This window comes from Gobio gobio, assembly GCF_949357685.1.
Source record: "Gobio gobio genome assembly, chromosome: 13".
Lineage (NCBI taxonomy): Eukaryota > Metazoa > Chordata > Actinopteri > Cypriniformes > Gobionidae > Gobio > Gobio gobio.
Genome location: NC_137106.1, coordinates 33618765 through 33640436, shown reverse-complemented (window position 1 = coordinate 33640436; position 21672 = coordinate 33618765). Strand labels below are relative to the sequence as shown.

Below are 21672 nucleotides of genomic sequence, written 5' to 3'. Positions count from 1 at the left end.
GCGCCTATATAAAGGACAAACAACCTCGCCATCCCATATCTATCCAAGGAGCTGCCTTCAAGGCAGGGTCACAGGGAATAAAAAAAAAGTCATTTCCACAGTGAACAGTGTGGATTGGGTGAGTGTAGCCTGAAACTTCTGGCTTCTTTAGGGGTCTTGATGTTACTGACTGCAGGATAAAGAAAGGGTTCCAGGTGTCAGTAGTCAGCCTAGGTGTAAGAGGTCGGCTGTGGGTCCCTCTCAGCTGTGCGGCGTCTTTTTCCGCCTTCACGATCAGATGTTCCTTTCAGGTAACGCATAGCGCTAACCTGGACCGCCTCATCAGTGGCATCATGGGTTGCCGGGTTCTTCCGGATGGCTCCTGTAGAAAATACAGATCTGTCATTCCATGTGAATGTCATAAGGCCACACACATCTACTTAAATATATAACAAATTTATATATTTATATATATTACTTTGAACAATGGTCTTCAGGAACATGTCTCTAAAACATGCTTTATCCCCCACACCCGTCCAGGTTGTATTAATGGAAAGGTGATTAGAGAAGATACTCTGAAGTATTCGCCACACGGTTGTCTTTAGGTCCCTCCCACATTTGATTGCCAAAAACCGAAGCTGAAAATACAAAAAAGTGTTACAAATTACATATCTCTGAAGCTTCTCATACATAAATATAAAAATGTGACAGGCTGTGGATTCAGACTGTAGAATATGCAGTGTACAATCTTAAATTTTACTTTTTAGATTACCCTACAGCATTATAAACAAAATCAGCACACTTACTGGAGCTCTTTATCCTGCCTCAAACTGTTGTCAAGCAACGCCAAATGGGTTGTCTAGGGGGAGTAACAGACCCCCTGGCAGGGATAACTCTCCAAAAGACACATTGGCACTGAAATGTTGCAGCATAGTGTCCATTTTGTTGTCCATGCTACGCACAACATCGCCAAACTCTCCAAGACGTCGCAGCATTAGGGTCTGATCTGCACCTACAGGGGTTCACAGAATAAAAGAATAAAGCAGTCAGTCCTGGTCCCTCAACTACTAAACTATGACATTTACAACTAGGTCTACTACATGTACAGGTGGCCCCAGTGGGAATTAAACCAACAACCACAGGTGTTGTTTGCAAGTTGTACCTGATTGCCCAGTACGAGCAAACGTCGTCAACATTGTCCCAACTTGCTTCACCTGCTCATGAAGTGAGCCGCTGTCATCCGAAGCTACAAAATGAAAGGCATTTGGTAATTTTGGACCTACATCACAGTCAAAAAAGTAAAATTTAAGAAAGAGTGCATGTTCTCACCTGCTTGTGCATTGCTTTCCCTCAGGGCTTGGTTCTCATTCTGGAAATCTACATAAAAAATATTTTATTTTAATTATATATATATATATATATATATATATATATATATATATATATATATATATATATATATAAAACAACAACTACAGGCACAATTTTCCATACTGTTAAAGTTTCCAACATCTGCAATTTCCTGTTTGTCCATCTCAACTCCTTTCAATATTCTTCTCCTTATAGCCCAGTAACTAGACATTGTGACTAACAATTTATTTACCTTGAAAGCCGAAACGATTGTCCAATAGTAGGTCTCTTGGATGAAGATAACCGATTGTGCTCTGGTCAAGGTATCTGCAAGAAAATGTGAACAAAACCGCATTGTTAACGTTATATACAGAATATACAGTAGCTATGCTGTGGGGGGGAAAACTGGTCAGCCAAATGTGGAACAGTAAAATGTATTCATTCAGTGTAGTGATTCAAGTAAACTGCATTGTCCTCAAACATAAAAAGTACAGCAGTTCAGAGAAATAACTCATAAATGACCTTAAATGCTAGAAGAACAGTAGCAACACAGCACATGTTAGCTAACACTTGCTAAAACTGACCTAGCAGCATGCTTGTTCGGACTAACAAAATAATTTAAATAACCTATATACATCATTCTGTTTTGTTAGAAAACACCAAAAGTTAAACTTAAGTCTTTCTAGATGTAAAGCTTTGGCTAACTTACCTACAGTAGCTAGATACATTTTAACATGTAGAACATGCTTGAACTCAGTGTGTAAAAAAGGCGAAACAGCACGTGTTAGCTAACACTGTGAATTGTGCACTATATCAGCGTGCGTGTCTGAACAAACTAATTAAAACAACCTACCGGTATATACATCAAAAATGAACATAATATTGTGTGACACAAAAAGGAAACATGTACTTACTTAAACGCTCGTAGTCGAGGATATTTTCTGATCTCCTCTCTTCAAATACTAAAACCATGTGATGAGCGGCCGCTGTTGGTAAATCTGTATGTTTTACCGGTTTGTCTTCCGCCTTTTTTAGGTATACTGCCCCTCTCGGCCGGTGGAGGTTCTTCTCTGTTTTTTTTTATTTTATTTTTATAGACAAGTATAGACAAGTACAATACAAAAAGTACAATGAGAGAAAAATAAAAATAATAAAGCATTGTGGTACAGTTCCGAATATGTAGAACAAAGAATAACAACAAATGTAACACTGTATATAAAATAAATAATAAAAATAAGAATTCTGAGATAGAAAATACTTTATAATATTAAGGCAGTCACATGAAATTGAAAAGCTTTCAGGTTTCTGTTTTGTAAGCTTTTTGTTTTGCGACCTCATGTTTGAGAGGGTTTCAAAGTTGTAAAAATCAGCTTTATAAGAGGTAATATTAGAGGGCTTCTTTTGAGTTATTCTTGTCTTATGAATGTAGAATTTTTCCTAAATAATTAATAATATATTTTTGTTTTTCAGAAAAATATGGGTTTTGAAAACAAAGTAAAATGTCATGAAGTTAGTTCTAATTTTTTGTCATGTCTATTTTAAAGTCAGTCCAAAAAGAAATAGAAAAAAGGGCAATACAAAAATAAGTGTTATCCTAAAATGAACTTTCAAACTTTCTTAACCCTCCTATTATGCTAAAAAAAAAAAAAGTATTACATCCATTATGGGTCAAATTGACCAACACTGTTTAAACACACTCGACATGCAAATAATCAAGTGAAAATTTAAATGTAATTTCCTAAACCTAACCTTATCATGGAATCAAGAGTCAAGAATCTGTTATAAACCCTAATGGCTTTGGAGCAAAAAAAACTAATATTTGATATAATTCACATATAGGCTATTATGATTTTATAATCGCTTCAAATGTGAGAACTAGTTAAAATGCTGTCAGTTCCACTCTATTTCCCAACAAGCCAAACATAGCCAACGTGGCTGGTCGAATTTGAGAGTAGAAATCCTTGTATTTCACAGCGGCTTGCCGCCAGCCGGCCGCGGTCCATTAGGCGGAGGCAACCGCCAGAGAAAATGAAGCCGGCGGCCCGCCGGCTAGTCGGCCGCGGCATCTCGCAAGAAATGGGAGTGACGTATTCGGCGGCAAACGTTTCATCACCGCCAGCGGGACGCACCTATAGCCGACAGCTTAGGGCCGGCGGCAAAAAGAAGCCGTGCCGATATTTTTTGCTATCTGGGATAGAGCTGAGCTCAAGGATATCCTGTTTACCTGCTACCAAGTGCCTGAAACAAAACTGAAGTATCAGGCTGATGCATTATGATGTTTTCTACTCTTATGAGAACAGATTTTAAACAAAAATAACATAACATGCTTCAATCATCCTTCGTGAAAAATTTTACATGTGTTTGGGGTCAAAATAATAATAATAATGAACACTTGTCACAGACACGTCAGGTTTCAACCTCCACCAATCACAACGCACGCCATCTCCTGAGTACTGATCACCATCACCTGCACCTCATCACGGCACTCATCACCAGCACTATATAACACACACTCACACAGCACTCCATGTCTGGTCTCGTTTGCATATACTCTGTGCTATGCTTACCTCAAGGACTTCTCTTTGCATACTTACCTGTCTCCAGCGTGTCTCCTTCCCTTTGTGTTCCTCGTCTGCTGTGTGGGTGTGTCCCAGTCAGTTCCTCAGTTCTCCAGCGATCTCCAAGCTCCAACGTTCATCTATCTGCAAAGCAAAGGACAGTAACTATCTCTATCATATCCATTCAACATCTATCTACAACCAGTTTACTCACCTGTGTTACTTCATCTGCTCTACTGTGGTCAAATAAACTACCATTACCTGTTACGTCTGTGTCTGCCTCCTGTGTACTGTAACAGAAGACTGGACCTAAACAGAAGACCCAGTATGAGCCAGCCGGATCCCTTTCAAGAACTGGTGGATGCGCTACGCCGCACATTTCCTCCACCACCCACTCGTTACTGTCCCTTCACCTAAACCAGCGAACACCAGCAACTCTGTCAACAGTCCTCCTTCACTACCTCCGTATGCAAGTCCCATGGCCAAACCGGTGCCCTACTCAGGATCGGTGGAGGATTGCAGCGGATTCCTACTGCAATGCACACTGGTCCTGGAGATGCAGCTGCACCTGTACCCGAGCGACACATCTAAAATTGCATTCATCATCTCTCAGCTCAGCGGCAAAGCATTGATGTGGGCCGATTCCATCTGGTCACAACAGGGCGCAGTAACGCAATCCTACTTGGCGTTTATTTCCCACTTCCGGGAAGTGTTTGGGAAACCGATCACAGATTCTTCAGCTGGTGAGAAACTTTATAATTTAAAACAAGGATCCATGTCTATTTACGATTATGCTTTGCAATTCAGAACGCTTGCAGCAGTCAGCGGATGGAATGAACAGGCGTTGATAACGACGTATCGGCAAGGATTAGAACCTCGGGTACGGCTGCATCTCGTTGCATGCGAGGACTCCATCGGCCTTGAGAAATTCATCCAGCTCTCCATTCGCTGTGCCACTCGCATGCAAGCGTGCATCCAAGAGCACCAGGACCAGTATTCCATCAACGTGCCCTTCGGCCGATCCGAACCCGCCAGCACCCCAGAACCAGCCCAAGAACCCATGGAAATAGAAAATTCCCGTTTGTCTTCTGAAGAACGCCGCCGTCGACTGACCCTTCGTCTTTGTCTCTATTGTGGTGAACCTGGGCATGTCATTGCTGCATGCCCCACATGACCCCCGCGACCCATGGTGAGTGCTATTATTCCTGCTACTCATAAGATGAAACCACTCACCACTGTCGTCATCCTTACTGCCGCTAATGTCTCCCTTTCAGTGGTCGCGCTCCTCGACTCGGGGTCAGCCGGCAACTTCCTCTCCGGTGCCATCTGCCGCCAACTACACCTCAAGACCACTCCGTCTCCGACCATCTACAGGATCAGTTCCATAACCGGCAGACCCCTCAGTCGCAAGCACGTTCGCACCGTGGCTGGACCAGTTACACTACAAGTGGGTTTATTACACCGTGAAGAGGCTCATATGCTGGTTCTGGAGGATTCAACTGCTGACGTGGTTCTGGGGCGCCCCTGGTTGGAGCAGCACAACCCTACCATCTCCTGGAAAACGGGCGAAATCCTGAAGTGGGGCGACACTTGCTTCTCTCGCTGTTTGACGGAACTTCCTCTTCCACCATCGTCTCCGCCTGATTTAACTCTCTGTGCCACATCCATCGAAAGTCCAGTTGAACAACGCTCAGTTGACGTCCCCAAGTGTTACGCCCCCTTCAGAGATGTCTTCTGCCCGCAACGGGCTTCCAAGCTGCCTCCACACCGGCCATGGGACTGTGCCATCGACCTGCTTCCGGGTGAACCAGTACGAAAGGGTAAGATATACCCATTATCCATCCCGGAGGAGAAGGCCATGGAGGATTACATCAAGGAAGCCCTCGCCCAAGGTTACATCAGGCCGTCTACTTCCCCTGCTGCTTCCAGCTTCTTCTTTGTGGCAAAAAAGGACGGAGGCTTGCGGCCATGTATCGATTATCGTTCTCTCAATAAAATCACCGTCAAGTTTCGATATCCCCTTCCTCTCGTCCCAGCGGCCCTGGAACATCTCCGTGGTGCCACTGTGTTTACCAAGCTGGACCTCCGCAGCGCTTACAACCTCATCCGGATACGTGAGGGGGACAAGTGGAAGACTGCCTTTATTACCCCTACTGGACACTATGAGTATCTCGTCATGCCGTATGGATTGGTAAACGCCCCCTCCGTATTCCAGGATTTCATCCATGAGGTGCTCCGGGAGTTTCTCCATCGATTCGTCCTAGTCTACATCGACGACATACTCATATACTCCCGGAGCCGGGCCGAACATCGCCAACACGTTGCGGAGGTCCTCAACCGTCTACGTCAATTCCACCTGTTCCTCAAGGCAGAAAAGTGTTCATTCCACCAAACATCAGTTTCCTTCCTGGGTTATCACATAGACCACAGTGGCATCCGGATGGACGAGAGGAAGGTGGAATCCATCACCAACTGGCCAGAACCCACAACCATCAAAGAACTCCAACGCTTCCTCGGATTCTCCAACTTCTACAGACGTTTCATTAAAGGTTACAGTTCGATCACTCATCCACTCACCAGTATGCTACGCAATAAGCCCAAGTCTCTGTCCTGGAGCCCGGCAGCCACCAACGCCTTTGAACAACTTAAGAAACCCTTCACCACCGCTCCCTTACTCATCCATCCAGATCCAGAAAAGCCTTTCATCGTGGAAGTGGATGCCTCCACAACTGGAGTGGGAGCGGTGTTGTCCCAGCAGCAGGGGACGCCTAGTAGACTCCATCCATGCGCCTTCTTCTCCCGCAAGCTCAGCCCGGCGGAAGTCAACTACTCCATCGGTGACAGGGAACTCCTTGCTGTTAAGCTTGCCTTGGAAGAGTGGAGGCATTGGCTGGAGGGAGCCAAACATGTGTTCCTGGTGCTAACGGATCACAAGAACTTAGAATATCTTCGATCAGCCAAAAGACTAAACCCAAGACAAGCCCGTTGGGCTATGTTTTTCTCCCGCTTCAATTATACCATCTCTTATCGCCCAGGTACAAAAAATATTAAGGCTGATGCTCTCTCCCGTCTTCATGCTCCTGATGAACAAACCGAAGAACCAGAACCCATTATTCCAAGTTCCCTCATCGTAAGTCCTATTACCTGGTCTGAAGAAACTATCCCCTCCTCCAATGCCTCCACGAACCCTCTGCCGGGCTGTCCACCAAGCTTGTTGTACATCCCACGGACACGACGCACTCCCACTATTCACTCGGCTCACACGTCACTTGGTACTGGTCACCCGGGGGTCAATGAAACCCTCTCGTTGCTTAAAGAACGCTTCTGGTGGCCAGGGATGGCTTCGGATATCAAGGTACGTGCAGGGCTGTAGGGAGTGTGCCATTTCCAAATCTCCTCGTCATCTGCCAGCTGGGAAACTCCTTCCTCTGCCCGTTCCAGAACGCCCATGGTCACACCTAGGAGTGGACTTCATCACTGACCTTCCGGCCTCAGACGGTAATACCACCATCCTAGTAGTTGTTGATCGTTTTTCTAAATCCTGCCATCTGATCCCACTTCCAGGATTGCCTACTGCCATGGAGACAGCCAAAACACTCTTCAACCAAGTTTTCAGATACTTCGGAGTACCAGAAGACATTGTCTCAGACCGAGGTCCCCAGTTCATATCCAGAGTATGGAAATCGTTCTTCTCCCTCCTAGGTGTGGCCGTTAGCCTGACGTCGGGATATCATCCACAATCGAACGGGCAGACGGAAAGGAAGGTACAGGAAATTGGCCGCTTCCTACGTACCTTCTGTCATGACCACCAGGACTCTTGGAACCAGTTCCTGGGTTGGGCCGAGTACGCCCAAAACTCGCTGAAACAGTCAACCACAGGACTCACCCCTTTCCAGTGCGTACTCGGCTTCCAACCTCCACTGTTCCCCTGGGATGGGGAACCCTCCAACGTTCCAGCAGTGGACTACTGGTTCCGAGAGAGCGAGAGGGTCTGGGACTCAGCACACCATCATTTGCAACGGGCCCTGCGCAGACGCAGGATGGTAGCCGACCTCCGACGGTCTGACACTCCTGTCTTCCAGCCTGGTCAGATGGTTTGGCTATCAACCAGAGACATCAGAATGCGTCTGCCTTGCAAAAAGCTGAGTCCCAGGTTCATTGGCCCATTCCCCATCATCAAGCAGGTCAATCCAGTCACCTACCAACTCCGTCTTCCACAAGGGTATCGTATACACCCCACTTTCCATGTGTCACTACTTAAAGCTCACCATTCCTCTGTTTCACCCACAGGACCTGACGTGGTTCCCGCCGAACCCCCCCTTCCACTCATCCTGGAGGACGGAACTGCCTACAAGGTTCATGAGATCTTGAACTCCCGACGTCGTGGTGGTCAGCTGGAATACTTGGTGGATTGGGAAGGATATGGCCCCGAGGAACGCTCCTGGGTCCCGAGGAACGACATCTTAGACCCCAGTTTACTCCAGACCTTTCACGACAGTCACCCTGAGAAACCGGCACCACGGGGTAGAGGACGTCCACCACGGCGTCGGGGTTCTCGGCCCTCTGGAGCAGGCCGTGGAGGGGGGGTACTGTCACAGACACGTCAGGTTCCAACCTCCACCAATCACAACGCACGCCATCTCCTGAGTACTGATTACCATCACCTGCACCTCATCACGGCACTCATCACCAGCACTATATAACACACACTCACACAGCACTCCATGTCCGGTCTCGTTCGCATATACTCTGTGCTATGCTTACCTCAAGGACTTCTCTTCGCATACTTACCTGTCTCCAGCGTGTCTCCTTCCCTTTGTGTTCCTCGTCTGCTGTGTGGGTGTGTTCCAGTCAGTTCTCCTGCGATCTCTAAGCTCCAACGTTCATCTATCTGCAAAGCAAAGGACAGTAACTATCTCTATCATATCCATTCAACGTCTATCTACAACCAGTTTACTCACCTGTGTTACTTCATCTGCTCTACTGTGGTCAAATAAACTACCATTACCTGTTACGTCTGTGTCTGCCTCCTGTGTACTGTAACAACACTTACATGCTAAGTTTTTCTAATTTGTTTAATCACTGTACAAGTACAATCATACTAGTTATTTGTTTATTATAAAACTTGATTTGAAAAGGGCTCATACGTTCTTTATGGTAAAACAGAGGGATAAAGAGTCAATAACATCAGTCTGCTACATTTTGATTAGGACACACAAACATATACTTAGAGTATGAAGGGAAAATATGCAAATGTGTGAATTAGTATTATTCTTTTACATATGCAGGGGTCTCTGGAACCTCAAACATGTAAAGTGAATTTCAATAGAAATGTCAGGTTTAATTCATTCCTTTCAGTACAAACACACATTTCTATGCAAATAAGTCTTATTAAAGTGCTTATTCAGAAAAGTTAGCCTTGCTCAATGATTGTTATATTACCCCAAGTGCCAAGCAGACAATGCTTTTTCGACATTTTATGTTGATAATGGCAACGGTATTTCATCAAATTATGGAAAAAGAAAACTATAATCAGGCAAATCAGCTCATGTCTTCATCATATTCTGCTCTTAGTAACCCAGTACTACTAAAATGACACAATACTCATAAGATTAAATATAAATTTGAACATCATGTTGCAGAACATTGGCCCTGCAGCATCAGCTATCCTCTTTTTATTGCGGCACTATTAAATTTGACAAAAACGAAAGCTGGGGAGAGTATAATTTGCTTGAGGAGGACCAATATCGAGGGCTGTTCTCTGACAGACATTTTGACTAACTTTAAGAGCTGGTAGTTTAAGACTGTGGGAATGTGGTGTCACGCAGCAGTTCCCATTTATCGCGTGAACATGGACCTGTCACATCGTCTCACTGAAATCACAGTACTTTCAGCTCAGCGCCGGTAACTTATGTAAGGCTAAATGAGGTCTTTCAGTTCTGCTCTTTCTCTAGCGGGGGAAAAAAAAAATCTGCTACATAAAATTGTACCTTAAGTATAGATACCTCTGAGAGTACAGTATTTAGTCAGCTTGAATGCTCCTAATTATACAGCTTTACCTTTAAATATATGTGCAAAAGAGTCACTTTGCAAAAGTGCTAAAGGTCTGTCCTCGCTGCCAGATTGTTCCTTTATACAGTATCTGTTTAATACATTTTCATTTTCTGTCTGAGATTGTTTTAAAGGCTTTTCGGTGTGGGAAGGCCACAGCAGGGAGACTATAATGCTACAAAAGCACAAAAGGTTATTAGACTATCACAGCCCTTTCAGGGACGGCTTCATCTTGCTTGCCTTTTTTCTTGTGGTGCCAGAAGAAAGCCTGACCTGTTTCTATTAAATTAACTGTATAAATTAGCTTAATTTATGCTCTCTCTCATCTGCTAACAGAACAACTAAAGCCAACCAGTGACAGAACACGTTATCAAACTTGCGCTGAATGAAATCCCATAAGGGGAATTCATCTCTGTGGACAAGATTAACAAGGGTCACAGATGGCAGGGATTGAAAACCTGAGCACATAATTGAATATAGAAGACTGTCAGTCACCATGTGAACTGTATCTGAGACCTTGAGGAACATCCATCACTGAGGAAACCGCTAAATGAGCAATCAAACAAGGTTTGCATTCACTGCTCAACAGTGTCATTGTGTTATGACTAGATTAAACCTCTGGACCAACGTGGAAGTGGGAAAGCAGATCACTTTGACCAGAACTATTGTTACAATCATGAACGAAAAGAAAAACAGCATTCAACCTCTGCTAAAAAGATACTTTTAAATATGAAACTGAAACCACCAGTAGGTGGCGGCAAATCATTGTCTTAACGAATGAGTCATTGAATCATTCAGGCAAATGATCCATTCAAAATGGATGATTCATTCATTTAGGTACAAAGCAAGTCTTTAGGTGTGTTCGACCTGATGCAGCGCTGGATAGACCGGTTGGTGTATGACATCAAAGTACTGCGAGAGCCATACATAATTTGATGTCATACACAGATTGGTTTGCGTAGCGCTGCTCAAGTCGTGAGTCGTTGAATCATTCATTAGACCGATTGGTTAAAAAAAATGACCGATTCAGTAAGGAAACTGTGCTGAGACGAGCAATGGTGTTGGCAAAATAGAGCAATCAGGCAATATTCTGATACTAAAATGTAAGTCACCTGATATTAATTTCTTGTTTATTAAACTGTTGTATAAAATTAATATTAAATTTGCATATGTGATTGCTCGTGGGGTACTGCTTTTATGGACAATTTAATAATCCCAACTTTGTGGGAACAGTTTGGGAATGGCCCCTTCCTGTTCCAACACGACTAAACCCTACGGATTAAGAATGGGATGTCATTAAAGTTCATGTGCATGTAAAGGCAGGCGTCCCAAAGCCTTTGGAAATATAGTGAATACATATTAGAACTGCCAAAATTTGCACTTTAACACATGTGAGTAATTTTTTCAGTTTAACACGTAATATTTAACGCAATTAACGCAGCATCAGTTTTTTTTTCTGTCATCCTTTGGCTGCACTACAGTATATGATCACTGTGATCATGCTATCATTCATGCAAGTGCTATTAAACCTTTTAAGCACGATAAGTAGGGATGTAACGATTCACTCAACTCCCGATGAGATACGATTCACAATACTAATTTCACGATACAATTTTTTTATAACAAAATGAGATTTATGACAAATTATAAAATAAAAGTGTCCTTTTATTTCTCAGACAAAATTCTGCATATTTCTTTGTCAAATTTAAATATATAGTTTATGTCAAATAATAACTCAATTTTTAAACAAATCCTCAAAAAGTCCCTTCAAGGAGATCTTCCAATGGTGTTTTCTTGGGAAGAGGTTGTTTCAGCTTCTTCACCCTCATCCTGCACTGAGGAAGAGCAGAAATAGTTTAATTTAAGTACAACAGTGACAGGGGTTTCACATTGTTATAAAGGTAAGATTTTAATTAGAATTTGTATCATTACACTTGCAAGAGAACACATTTAGATAAATATGCCATAATAATCAACAAATTATTGAAAAAAAAAATCCATTTACACATTTAGAGAAACAGATAGTAAAATAAATACAACACCTGGTTCTGCAACAGCACAGATTTCTCCTTCAGTCTGTGGAACACATCCTCGCGCTGGTCTTTGAGGAAGAGCCTAGAATTAATTTACTATGGCAGAAAACAGCCTTGTATCTTTCGCTGTGAAAACACTGATGCACCTTGTAATGGTAAATGGACTGCATTTATATAGCGCTTTCAACAGACCCATGGCCATCCAAAGAGCTTTACATCTTGCCTCACATTCACCCATTCATACACCGATGGCGGTGTCAGCCATGCAAGGCGCCATCCAGCTCGTCGGGAGCAGCTGGGGTTAGGGGTCTTGCTCATGGACACCTCGACACCTTGGTCAGCTGGAACCGGGGATTGAACCACCAACCTTCCAGTTTGTAGACAACCTACATGAAACACTGAGCCACTGCCGCCCCCTTGTGATCTCCATGGCAATCGCCCTCGATGCCGCAGGTGGGGCTGCAAATCCGCCGGTCAGTGTGGTTTGGCCTATTATCTTTTACACTCATACGGAGGTGACTGGAGTCTCTCACTGTGGTGATTATTAGTCTTCAGAAAGTCAAAATGCCGCCACAGTGGCCACACTTCACCATGCACTATGCACACTATGCACTTGTCGTCGCCATGCTTCTGTTTGACGGCGCGTGCATACGGGTGCGCTCGCGCCAACTTACATGAATGAACTGAAAACATTCACTTATTTCACTTATTTTCTTCGTGCCAGTGTGCAAACACAGTCCGTAACACTAGCTACAACTTGATTGTTGCTATCGTGCCTGCAAAGTGAGGCTGTTTAAAACATCTATCACGGTTCGTTTAACATCTCAACCGACTTGAATCATCACACATTTGTATCGATTTTCTATCGCTATGACTGAATCGTTACATCCCTAGCGATAAGACACAAAAATAAGAAATCTGCACTGGCACGCTTGTCTGTGCAGGATTTGTGTGCACAGAATGCCACTTCAGAAAGAGCACAGCCTCGTTGAATTCTCTTTCCTGCTTGAACGGACACAAAAGTATGACTTTTCCAAGTATCCTCGTAAGCACAGTCTTAAATGAGTTAAAAAGTGTTATATGAACGCAAAGAGTTGTGAGGACATTGGATGTGTGTCAGATCTGGATCTGTGCCATTTCCTTCAGATCTTAAAGTGACAGCAGCCTAATAAACTTGCTGCGTTGATGTTTGTAATTATGTAAATCAAAGGCAAATAGAAAATCACTGCTCTTGACTGAGCTTTTGTAGCTTTAATAAAATTACTATTATTTAATTTATAATTTAGGAAGTGAAGACTGTGAAGTGTGAAGTTCGATAACTTTATTCAATTTCTGCATATATCTGTTAGATCAAATATTTAAAATAAACTGTCTTTGTTGTTTTTGACATTAATTTGGATATTACATGTGAAATTAGTACATTAAAAAAATTATTACAGAAAAAGTGTGAGATTAATTTGTTACTTTTTTTAATTGATTGACAGCAGCACTAATATATATTATTTTACACATTAAAAATGTTTACACACGTTGTTAATAAATATTCTAAATAATTTGGTGGGACCACACAAAATCAGCGGGGTAATTACTGATCTCTTTCAGAATAAATCAATCCTTACTGAACCCTGGTCATGCTTATTTCTATAAATGTATGCTTAGGTCTGCAACATCTGTCAATGAGGAGGATAACATTGGTTATGAAATAACTTCAATGAAATAACCTTGAAGTAGGAGCTTTTTTTATCCTGCTAAAATGGAATATAGTGTGACTATGTATAGAAAAAAAATTATGTGGAGAGAAAGAAAACAAGCGAAAACAGGATAGAGAGCATTAAAATACTTGCATGAATAATGCAGAAGGAATTTTCATACTGCTTTTAATGCCTTGCAGGGACTTGTGTTTCAACTACAATCAGCACCTGTCTGGCACGTAGGATACAGGGCACTTTGATATATTACCCTTCCATAGCACAGCAACAAAGAAAAATCAGCTCCCTAGGCAGACACGTTTACTTTGCACATGCAAAATCTCCATACCGCAAACATTTACACACATTTTCACATAGCAACAACAGATAAAAATGACAAGCTTATTAAAAGCAATAAAATAAAACAAACATTTCCCTTGATTTGATCTCATTGCTCTCTCTGACTCCATGCATGAATGACAACTTACTCATTCAGATTCACTGGACAACAACAGTGTTGTTTAAACTCCATTGAACTGTTGTATAAAAGCAATATAACACTCGTAGCCATGCGATATGGGTCTATATCAGCACGATTGTGATTACCTATGGCCGAATCCTAAGCAAAGGCATGAATCTAATATTTACAACTTCTCAAGACAAATGCAGCCAAATACAAAAAATGTGAAAAGCCACATTGAAGTCATCTTGGTGGTGCGCAAATTCAACATGATATCTGTATTAAAGCTACACTATGTAACTTTTCCGTCCACTAGAGGTCGCCTGTTCAAAACAAAGGCGTAGTTTGATGACGCCACGTTTGAGCGCAGATTCTCTGGACATGTGGTCTTCACCTCACAGCCGGTGGGAAACAGTCAGGATAGGACTCGGGCAGAAATCATGTTCATGGATGCGATTATTAACATTACTGTAGTCTGAAGCAGAGCAGGACCGAGTGTTGTGGAGCTGAGCAAGGCCGCAGGAGCGATTGAAGAGCGGGACTGTTATTATGGCATAGTCGCTGGCGGGACTTTTATTATGAAACGGTTGCCGGCGGCACTTCCTCTTCTCCAGTGCTGAGTGTGAGGTAACGCAGCTCTGTTTATCGTATTAGATACATCTGAGTGTGTTGAAAAGGAAGTTATGACGTTCGCTCGGCGGCTGCTATGACACTTGTTCACAATGCAGTGAGAGTAAAGTGTTTCACTGAATAAAACCGGAGACCGAGGGTGACGCAGATATGACGCAATCGACAGGCGACTCCCTCAAACGCATAGCTCACACGTCCCGGCTCCTTGGTTAAAATAGCAATTTTCTCACGATTTACAAATAGTTGAAAACATTTGGGATATTCTAAGTACTCAACTGAACAAAATATATAACACTGGCCTAGTGGTTTCTGGATGTTTTACTGCAAAAATCCTACATAGTTCACCTTTAACTAGCGTTACTTACCTTCTTAATACACATTCTTGGTCTTAATGTGCATGATTTCCATATGTTGTCTGTGTATGTAAATTCTCCAAGTAAACCAGTTGCCTTTTAACTTGCATTAAAGGTCCAGTATGTAGTATCAATGAGGATCTATTGACAGAAATACAATATGTGATGTGATCTATAAAACCCATCATATGGTGAAATTTGACCTCTTACAGCTTTTGATTCCATATGAAGCTTCTTTCATAGCTTTTCCTAAACAAAAGTTATGGTTATCTGAAGTCGGCTGATCGCTATGATTTTCAGGAATGGAATTTTGAGAAAAACAGGTTTAAATAACTGTTACCCCCTTTTTAGACATGTGAATGCACTATCCAAACTTAAATGGTTGTAATTCAAGAATACTTATGGACGTAGACCTTAATATATTATATACTATATTAATATAGACCTACGGTTGGTAAACACTTGGCACTTGGCAAATTATTGTAGAAGTAAAATAAATTATGAAAGTAAAATAGATTTTTTTTAAATAAAAGTTTAAGTTTATGAAAATGTAAAATATAATAAAAGTATAATTGTTTATATTTTATAATAATATGTATTTTAGAAAACATGTTTTACTTTAAAACTATAAGAAATTCAAAGCCAGAAATATGAACAAGTTGTGTACCAAATTTTAGTTGATATATAAAAAAATAAGCTTTCAGTAAAATTTCCAGACCTTTTTTTCTTGAAAAATTTATTGGATGTTATATTTTGAACTCTTGGCATGAAAACAAATCGGTTTTCTACACTGTAAAAAAATTCCGGCCTCTCCAATGGAAAATTTTGTAGTGACTGGTCACATAAAAAAATTTCAGTTGGCCAAATTTAATTTATGTGAATTGATACAATTTTATTAACAGAAATTCAATTTGGCCAACTAAAAAAATTGGATGTGATCAGTCACTAGAAAATGTTCAATTGGAGACCTGACATTTTTTACAATGTACCAATCTTTAATTTTTTTCCATGTTCATTATTCAAAATAAAGGTCTGATCTGAACATGAAAATATAAAAACTAGAATGTATAAGCTGCATCACTACACGACACAACTTAGTGAGTAGTGAAATAAGTTTTCCACTGATTACCATGGGCATTTCTCTGAACTTTGATCACATCCGTTGTAAGTTTAGATCACACTAGTGTACAAGAATAGCAAGCACAGCGCACCTTAGCATAGCTAAACTGTATACTCTTCAGTAACTTCTCCATAATCTGATCCTTCATCTCTGGATGTGAAATTATTTAGTTTATTTATTTATTTGAAAAAAAATAAAAGGGGACAATACATATGAATGAACATTTTCGCAAATGTAAATATGCCAGATTATAGCCTTAGGCTAATTTCCATCTGCAGACCCCCGCAGGTTGGTGTTACACACAAGTTAATAAATACATACAGATACACTATAAACAGACTATATACACAAGGACAAGAACATTGATCACCTCATGTTAAAACAAACAATAACAACAAGAGTGGACAACAAAGGACATATAGAAAACAGGAAAGCATCGACTGTATTGCACAAACCACAATTTTGCACATGCCCTGACATTACACTGACCCGCATGACCCCTATTGCACAACCCATGTTATACTGACTCTTACTGGACAATCCGTATTACACTGATGATCGTATCCCTTTTTATAATGCACTTATTTTATTGAAATAATCCAATATATTATTGTTTAGGGCACTGAGATCACCAGGATTGAGCAGATTGAGGTGAGCGAGATCATTTAAGCGAGCAGTTACTTCAGACTCCGTTGCTCTCTTGATCTCTTGCTAGATGACACTAAAATCACACACTGCACCTTTAAAAATAAAAAGCACACAGTGAAATCTGCCAAATTCCAAATATTTTCTGCTAGTATGTGTTACCAAACAAAGATAATGCAATGCAATGCCGTTAGAGCCGTGTCTGTCATCGTTCAGCTCATAAGAGACATAAACAAAGCTGCATGTACAAGACATTTCTCTTTATGTGTTCTGCATATTCAGCCTTCACATGGGTGTTATGCTCTCATTAATGATCTCATTAATTTTCTTGTGGTATTCTTTATTTAATTTTTGTACTTTTAAAAGGAAGTGGGACAGAAAATCTAGCGCAGCGACTCTAAGCGAAGACTCGTGTGGGAAAAAAAAGATAATAACAGATGTCAGGAGTAAACTTTGTTCATATGTTCAATATAATGCATAAACACACACATGCACACACTATTGTTCAAAAGTTTAGGATCAGAAATAAATAAATTATAACTTTTATTTAGCAAGGATGCATTCAATTGATCAGAATTGACAGTAAAGACATTTAGAATGTCACAAAAGTTTCCTATTTCAAATAAACATGGCCTTCTAAACTTTCTATTCATCAAAGAATCCTGAAAAAAAATGATCACGGTTTAATAATATGAAATGTTTTTATAGCAGCAAATCAAATTAAAAAAAATTCTGAATGATCATGTGACACTGCAAGACTGGAGTAATGATGCTAAAATTCAGCTTTTCCATAAATTACATATTAAAATATATTAAAATAGAAAACTGTTAAAAGTGTATTGGACCTCATGCTCATCTGGTGGAGGGGAAGCCTGAGGCAAAGTTTCATGAGCCGCACAGAGCTAGCAACGGGGGCAGAGCCACACAGAGCTAGCGACGGGGGCAGAGCCGAGGAGCTAGACGACACCAGTAGTGCCGACAGATCCAGGGGACTGGCCGTGGCCAGCAGGGGAGAAGGGACCAGGAAGTCATTACAGTATATATTACAGTATATTACATACTGTTGATATAATATGTATTAATGATATTTCTTCTGATTAAGTTTATCTGCTGTATACTAGGGGTCTAACGGTACACTTGTTCGTACCGAACCGTTTCGGTACAGGACTTCCGGTACGCTGCACGTGTGTACAGAACGGTTCAGAATGCAATCTTTAACAGTTAACAGTAGGCTCGTTTTGCACGTGGAACATACTTAAATCCGAGTTCCCACACAAACATATTAGGTACATTCTATCACGAAATTCAAGCGATGAATGCCTTTTTGACGCTCTTTAATCTGACGTGACTGATCACTGTATAGCGGCACGCGAGTGAACACGATAATCTCTTCCTAATCAAAGAATAAACATGAATCAACATCTGAAGGTATGTTGAGGATACATTACAATTTACTGAAACGTATCATATGTCATGTAATCGCTCAATCAGTGTTGCAACGGTGGAAAGACGTCAATAAAACAGCTTGTAAACAATGTCACGTAGCATTACATTTACTTCAGGCAAGGCATTCAGTGTCCACAGCTGGTTGGTTCACTAGAGAAATTAAGTCTTTCGCTAAATATATGCACTATATTAGCCTATATACAGGTGCTGGTCATATAATTAGAATATCATCAAAAAGTTGATTTATTCCCACATGAAAAAATACTATAGTATATTATAGTATATTATAGTAAAATTACAGTAAAATTACTAGTAAATACTATAGTGTTTTTGAACCATACTATAGTAAAGAAACTACAGTAAATTGTAGTATATTATAGTATTTACTAGAGTAATTTTACTATACTATACTATAGTATTTTTTCATGTGGGTTTCACTAATTCCATTCAAAAAGTGAAACTTGTATAATTATATTAATTCATTACACACAGACTGATATATTTAAAATGTTTATTTCCTTTAATTTCAATTATTATAACTGACAACTAAGGAAAATCCCAAATTCAGTATCTCAGAAAATTAGAATATTGTGAAAAGGTTCAATATTGAAGACACCTGGTGCCACACTCTAATCAGCTAATTAACACAAAACACCTGCAAAGGCCTTTAAATGGTCTCTCAGTTTAGTTCTGTAGGCTACACAATCATGGGTAAGACCGCTCACTTGACAGTTGTCCAAAAGACAACCATTGACACCTTGCACAAGGAGGGCAAGACACAAAAGGTAATTGCAAAAGAGGCTGGCTGTTCACAGACCTCTGTGTCCAAGCACATTAATAGAGAGGCGAAGGGAAGGAAAAGATGTGGTAGAAAAAACTGTGCAAGCAATAGGAATAACCGCACCCTTCGAGAGGATTGTGAAACAAAACCCATTCAAAAATGTGAGGGAGATTCACAAAGAGTGGACTGCAGCTGGAGTCAGTGCTTTAAGAACCACTACGTACAGACGCATGCAAGACATGGGTTCCAGCTGTCGCATTCCTTGTGTCAAGCCACTCTTGAACAAAAGAAAGTGTCAGAAGTGTCTCGCCTGGGCTAAAGACAAAAAGGACTGGACTGCTACTGAGTGGTATAAAGTTATGTTCTCTGATAAAAAAGTAAATTTTGTATTTCCTTTGGAAATTAGGGTCCCAGAGTCTGGAGGAAGAGAGGAGAGGCACATAATCCACGTTGTCCAGTGTAAAGTTTCCACAGTCAGTGATGGTTTGGGGTGCCATGTCATCTGCTGGTGTTGGTCCACTGTGTTTTCTGAGGTCCAAGGTCAATGAAGCCGTATACCAGGAAGTTTTAGAGCACTTCATGCTTCCTGCTGCTGACCAACTTTATGGAGATGCAGATTTCATTTTCCAACAGGACTTGGCACCTGCACACAGTGCCAAAGCAACCAGTACCTGGTTTAAGGACCATGGTATCCCTGTTCTTGATTGGCCAGCAAACTCGCCTGACCTTAACCCCATAGTAAATCTATGGGGTATTGTGAAGAGGAAGATGCGATATGCCAGACCCAAATGCAGAAGAGCTGAAGGCCACTATCAGAGCAACCTGGGCTCTCATAACACCTGAGCAGTGCCACAGACTGATCGACTCCATGCCATGCCGCATTGCTGCAGTAATTCAGGCAAAAGGAGCCCCAACTAAGTATTGAGTGCTGTACATGCTCATACTTTTCATGTTCATACTTTTCAGTTGGCCAAGATTTCTAAAAATCCTTTCTTTGTATTGGTCTTAAGTAATATTCTAATTTTCTGAGATACTGAATTTGGGTTTTTCCTTAGTTTTCAGTTATAATCATCAAAATTAAAAGAAATAAATATTTGAAATATATCAGTCTGTGTGTAATGAATTAATCTAATATACAAGTTTCACTTTTTGAATGGAATTAGTGAAATAAATAAACTTTTTGATGATATTCTAATTATATGGTAAATGGACTGCATTTATATAGCGCTTTTAACAGACCTACGGCCATCCAAAGCGCTTTACATTTGCCTCACATTCACCCACCGACGGCGGTGTCAGCCATGCAAGGCGCCATCCAGCTCGTCGGGAGCAGCTGGGGTTAGGTGTCTTGCTCATGAACACCTCGGCACTTGGTCAGGTGGAACCGGGGATCGGACCACCAACCTTCCAGTTTGTAGACAACCTACATGAACCACTGAGCCACTGCCGCCCCAGTGGCTCAGTGGTTATGACCAGCACCTGTATTCATTATATTCTACTTAACCTGGTAGTGATGTCTTGATTATTTAATGTATGTTTAAATAAATCTGTCATGAAAATGACAGCCACTGTGTATAAATTATTAGATTGCATAGATGGAATAAGACGTGAGATGGTAGAATTAGGTGGGCTAAAAAGTTAACTTCCCAAAGTATTGAATTTCCAAACCCATACATCAGTGGACAAACAGAGAGCAGTGGCTTTTCTTTACTTTCTTATCACCATATTGCATGCACATCTAAAGTTTAGAAGGTCTTAATATTATCCTCAAATTACTTATATAATGCCTTAGTAATTCCAGCCACCTGTGTGTGTCCTTTGAAGGCGGACTGGTTGGAGGGGGTTGATCCAGCCAAAGAATCAAGCTCTGATTAAACAGGCTGGACAATTAGAGCATCTGTGGCACACACACACAGAAAAAGAGAGAGAGACTATAGAGAGGGAAGTTCAGAGAAGGTGCCCTGTGATTACTAATCAGGCAGGGGTTCAATGACTGACGACTGTGACCTTCCTCTTCAGAGAGCTTCTCCTCATCTGAGTCTGGACTCCTCTTCTTAATGCTGAGCACACAGAGGGGAATCTAATGGTCTCTGGCAGAGCTCCAGGACGGCATGTAAAACACAGTGAAGCTCCACATCCACAGCTGCTATTTGCCCACGTCCAACAAAAGACAGGCTTTTTGACAGCAGAGATACCGCAGCAACATGTCATTATCTAATTAAATCTCTTGTTGTCCTTGCTCACTATTTTTCCCTCGCTCTTCCTCTCTATCTAGCTCTCCCCCCGAATAGATGCAGAGTAGATTTTTCTTCTTTCTCTCCGGCTGACTAGCGGCATATTGATGGACAGGGACACAATCCACACAGAAATGTCCTCGCATCACGGATGATTGAGATGCAAATGCATTCATAAAGTCAGGAGCACGCTGCATCAGCCTCATCTAAAATCATCACACTAGATCCACTTCTCATTTAAAGTTGGAGAGGGTGTTTGTTCAGTGGCAGCGTAAAATAAACTTTTGATAGTTATAAAATGACACAGCTGGATTTGAAAATATTTGGCTGTCATAAATCTCAGC

At 41.3% G+C, this 21672-nt stretch overlaps 1 long non-coding RNA gene across 1 annotated transcript; it reads right to left on the bottom strand.

The window, feature by feature from the left end:
• Positions 1 to 538: 538 nt before the first annotated feature.
• On the bottom strand, positions 539 to 2340 carry LOC307136688. Its single transcript, XR_013817822.1, has 6 exons — positions 2244 to 2340; positions 1583 to 1656; positions 1309 to 1356; positions 1142 to 1225; positions 786 to 991; positions 539 to 617 (listed from the first exon to the last, which is right to left on the bottom strand). It is a non-coding gene; the product is annotated as an uncharacterized lncRNA (long non-coding RNA).
• Positions 2341 to 21672: the final 19332 nt, after the last annotated feature.